General features: G+C 46.9%; 1 long non-coding RNA gene across 1 annotated transcript; it reads right to left on the minus strand.

Annotated features, from left to right (window-relative positions):
• Positions 1–1,177: 1,177 nt before the first annotated feature.
• On the minus strand, positions 1,178–2,379 carry LOC112953642. The gene is made up of 2 exons (XR_003250592.1): positions 2,343–2,379; positions 1,178–1,221 (listed from the first exon to the last, which is right to left on the minus strand). It is a non-coding gene; the product is annotated as an uncharacterized LOC112953642 (long non-coding RNA).
• Between the last annotated feature and the right edge of the window lie 2,438 nt (positions 2,380–4,817).

Below are 4,817 nucleotides of genomic sequence, written 5' to 3' on the forward strand. Positions count from 1 at the left end.
TTATTAAGCAAAGAGCATCTCCAACCATGCAAACAGCTACCATCTTACTTCAAATTTTAGTAGTCTTGACATGGGGTATTTACCCAGATGCTGGGAGCAAAGGGGAACTAGGCTCCCATCGGCCCTCCGAGGTGTTCTGCTTTCCTCTGTCACTGGCATCATGTCCCAACTCCACAGTCCAGACCTCTGCAACATGCCCACCTCCATGCTGCAGGTTTCCAAGCAAACCCTGGCTGGGAGGAAGGCTGAGCATTTCAGAGATGCCAAAGGAGGATGCAGCTGCTCCATCAGTGAGGAAAAGTTGATGATACCTCCCTTCTTCATGGGCTTGTGAGGCTCAAAAGAATCAGCAGCCACTTGACTTGCAGAGTTATAGGGACAGTACAAGTACAAGCTTTTGCAGGTGCAGTTTACACAGTAGTTTAGTCTTGGAAAAGATAAGGACAAAGGGGACTAGAGATGGGTGGAAAACTGGCTGGACTGCATTGCAAGAGCTCGATGATTCCACATGTAAGGTCCTGCTCCTGGGACAGGCCCAGCCCATGTTACACTTGGGCCAGCCAGGGAGCTTTGCGAGGACAAGGGGCTCTGGTAGACAGCAGCAGCACGTAAATCAAAACCTCATGTCCTGTCCTTCTACATCCACTCTACTCTGTATTCAGCCAGGCTCACACCAGTTGCCTCCTTTGACACCTACATTACAGGCATAAACACATCCAACACTAACTGAGTGCCCTCAGGGGCTGCAAAACGGTGGTTCATCCAGCAGGGCCTGACAGCACCTGCATCTTGCTCCCCTGGGCCCAAGCACCCGCTCTTATTTCAGTCATGGGCTTAATGACACCAAGACACTTCTGAGAAACTTCTGGAGCCTCTTTCCGAGAAGGTTTTTGAGCATCCTGGCCATGTTAGAGCCACCCTTGCACCCCTTACCCGACAGGCAGCGCTCACCTCCCGCCCTGTCCCTGCAGGAACCACAGAAGCATCCTCCCTATTTTGTGTCTTTAGCTTATTTGCTTTTGTTCACTTAGACTTCTCTATTATTTCCTAATCTAAAAAAAAAAATCTGCTTATTTACAGAAAGAAAACAAGGCATTTATTGTATTTACCAAAAGCTGTTGTTGCTCCATGGATCTCACTCTGTCAAGGGGAAATTCCAGGCACGTGAGGTGGGACAGCAGAGCTTTTGCAGGGCCTAAAGTCCTTTTGGCACCAACAGGGCTTGAGAACAGTTTGACATTCACAGTGTTAGTTTTCTCCTCCCTACCCCCTCGCCACCTTTTTATTTTATTGCCACAAAGGCCATTTTCCTTCCTGTTTAGTTCTTAGTGCATTTCTGTGTTTTAGAAATACATATTATTCATAGCAATTCCCATTCTCACCCAATTTACAGCAATTACACTGACTATAACTATATAGCACTGAGCAGTTGTCATGCCTTTAGCAAGCTGAATACTGGAGAGGATCCACAGTAAAACAAAAGCAAAGCAGGAAAATTTAAACAAATCATCCAGCAAGGGAAACATTTAGTTTGAGGGAAGGGAAAGGGAAAAGCATTGGCTCAGACTGGGGGGAAAACACAGCCTACAGGCACCCTCCACAAGCCTCAGACTTCTTTTTGCAGGTGAAGAATGAAGTTTCAAAATTATTTAATAATGTTTTATGAACTGTAGCAGAAGAGAGCTTTGTTTTAAAAAAATGTATATTAAAATGTCTTGTGTTCAACAGTTTCTGTTAGTGATAAATGGCAAAGTTCCCACTTTCCTTACTGCGTGCGTTAGCTATGACAGGTATCCATCCTTGCCAGCTCCAGCATGAAAATAAGGAGGCCCAGGAGACTAATGCTATCAGGAAGTAAATAATATCAATGGATTTGCCAGGAATAGATAAGCTTATATTGCCTGTTAAACAATCCCCAGGAAGCACTGAAGAAAGCACTGTCAGATACAATCCAGACCAAATTAGAACTTTTCTAATTAGAGCCAATCTGTTAATTCCCATTAATAACAGGTGAAAAAGCGAGTGCTGCAAATAGACTGTAACCCACAAACACAATGTTGTCCGCAGGGCATTGGAGGATGAAAGAAACTGCAGCCAGGACCCATGTCAAGCACGATGGGCGTGTGGGAACCACCAGGCTGCAGGATGGGGACTGCAACGTGCACCCATCTACTGGTGGCCTTGGGGCTGCAGCCACCACACACGTGGTGACACCAGGAACATGGACAAGGTTATACAGGAATCAAATGTACATTAAAAGGCTGCTGTTAAATGCCTGTCCTGACAGGTTGGAGCCAACAGCAAGCAGATAAAGCCCCAAGAGGGCTCTGGAAAGCTCATACCTTGCATGTATTTTCCTGTGGTTGCTTCTGGCTACTCTGCTCAAGGGTGGTTCTCAGCTGTCTTCATCAATCCCACTGGGAGGAAATGAACAGGAAAACAAGCTCAACGACAGTAAATGCAGCAGCATTTGGCCCTGAGGTATCAGTTCTGGAGTGCTCCATTCGCCTGGGGGCTGGTGTTCCGTGAGGGTTAACGTACAGAGCTCCTGCTGAGGACAGCGGGCGCTGCACACAGGGCAGGAGTGGGTGAACAGCCTGGCAATGTGGCCTCCTCCCCACAAGCCAGGGGGTATTTCAGCACACGGACCTAATGAAGACGACAGCACCAAGCTATGTAACCTAATACATAAACACACTTAGTGCAATAAGGAGCTTCTGATTATTTCTGCTAGGGCTCTATGTAGCACCACTTGCTGCTGCATCAGATGCCTCTTCTTGACAGAAATATCACCAGACAAAAATCAATAAAGCCGTTAAAGAGCCAACAGATTTATCACCTGCATATTATGCCTGATATTTCCACATGCCCTACGCTAAAGTGCAAGCTTTGGTCTATTAGCATTTTCCAAGTGTGAAAAGTCAAAGATTCAAAATGCAGAATTTGAGGAAAAGGGAGGCTGGGCGGTTAAATCAAATTAGTCTCATGTTACCCGATACAGCAGGAACACGTTCCAGCAATTACTTTTTGACATACTAATCAATGCATGGAGCATTCCATTGCAGCAACTTTAAATGGCTGTTTTAGTTGTCTGCATATGTTGAAAAAATAATCAGCTAGGGTTGGGTGGGTTGGGGCATGGAGAACATGCCACTCTGCCTGCAAGACAATTCTGAAAAATCAGATTACAGAAGAAAGACTAAAATAACCTTATTTGCAAAGAGAGTAAAGCAGTAAAAAAGAGCCCCCACTCTGACTGACACCAACAGCAAAGGGTCATAGAATCATAGAACTCTTAAGGTTGGAAGGGACCTCAGAGGTCATCTAGTCCAACCCCCCAGGTCACGCAGGGTCACCCAGAGCACGTGGCACAGGGCTGCATCCAAGCGGGTTTTAAACATCTCCAGAAGAAGGAGACTCCACAACCTCTCTGGGCAGCCTGTTCTAGGACTCTGTAACCCTCACTGTTAATAAATGTTTTCTTAAGCTCCTGGAAAACTTCTGATGCTTCAGTTTGTGGCTGTTTCCTCTAGTCCTATCGCTGACCAGCACTGAAAACAGGCCGGCCCCTCCTCCTCACTGCCTCCCTTGAGGTATTTATACACACTGATCGGTAAACCTCGGAGTAGCACCAAGGGTAAACCTCGGAGTAGATTGCATTACAGTAAATATAACATATTGCACAGGAAGAGCTTTTCCCAGACCAGTCACGCTTTGAGCTTTAAAGATCAACAGATCATCAATGATTTAGGAGCAGGCGCATCTAAAGGGAAACTTCCCCCCTCAATTCCAAGAGGAGCACAGCCACTCCGTGACAAGACTGCCCAAAGCCTGGGTGGTTGCTACAGCAGACAGGATAGAAGTTGGTATGTGAAAATGGATCGATGGGTAAAACAAGCACTGCATCCTCCATGGATCTGCCTCCCCTGTGCAGAGGCCACCCAGAGCCTCAGACTCCTCCTCGTACTGCACCGCAGCAGGGCAGCTCAAACGTCCTCCCAGCAAGGCCTGACAGAGGCAAGCAGAGGGGACAGCACTGCCACCCCCTACCCCAACCATGCACCTTGACACTAACTCAGCGCCATGAGGTCCGAGGGGACAGAGGAGCACGGCTGCTCCCTCCCAGCTCTCCCATCTACATTAACCTGTCTGTGCATTTCACAGCAGCAAGGACACAGCCAGGCAGGGCACAGAGGCAGCCCGAGGCCCAATGCACAGGCTCGTTCCATGAGATCTTGTCCTTAGGGTTGCTCTCCAATCACCCCAATCACAATCAGCTCCAGACAGTCTCATTTTCACTCCGACACGGGTGCAATACCAGCAGCACTGCCATCACGAAAAGGAACCCCCAAGTGCTGTTACGACAATGCAAATGCTGCAATTAACACCTGGACACCAATGCAACCAGAATGCCAATTACACACACTGCAGTGTGAAAAGCTGTTGCCACCTAGAAATGATTAAAGGCTTAGAGAGAAAAGGGAAAAAGGTGCATGGAGAAATTGCCAGAGAGAAGGGAAAACTATTCTGCTTTTACAGATGGGGAAAAGAGACACAAAGATTAAGTCTTGCCATGAGGGTCAGCAATTGAATGCAGATCTTCCAAGTCCCAGACCATTACCTGAATCTCTAGGCATATTTTTCTGAAAGACTTGCTTTTCAGCTGAGCTCCTAGCAGTCCCTTCAGTCTCAGTACTGTCCATCTTCCTTCATGTTTAGCCCTACGGTACATTGATTTTTAAACATCTATTCCAAGAGTTTTCCTTGTTTTAAATGTTCTGTTAAGCTCAGTATGCAAGACATCGGTGTAATAAGCA

This window comes from Nothoprocta perdicaria, unplaced genomic scaffold (assembly GCF_003342845.1).
Source record: "Nothoprocta perdicaria isolate Ctin4 unplaced genomic scaffold, notPer1 scaffold_46, whole genome shotgun sequence".
NCBI classification, from domain to species: Eukaryota; Metazoa; Chordata; class Aves; order Tinamiformes; family Tinamidae; genus Nothoprocta; species Nothoprocta perdicaria.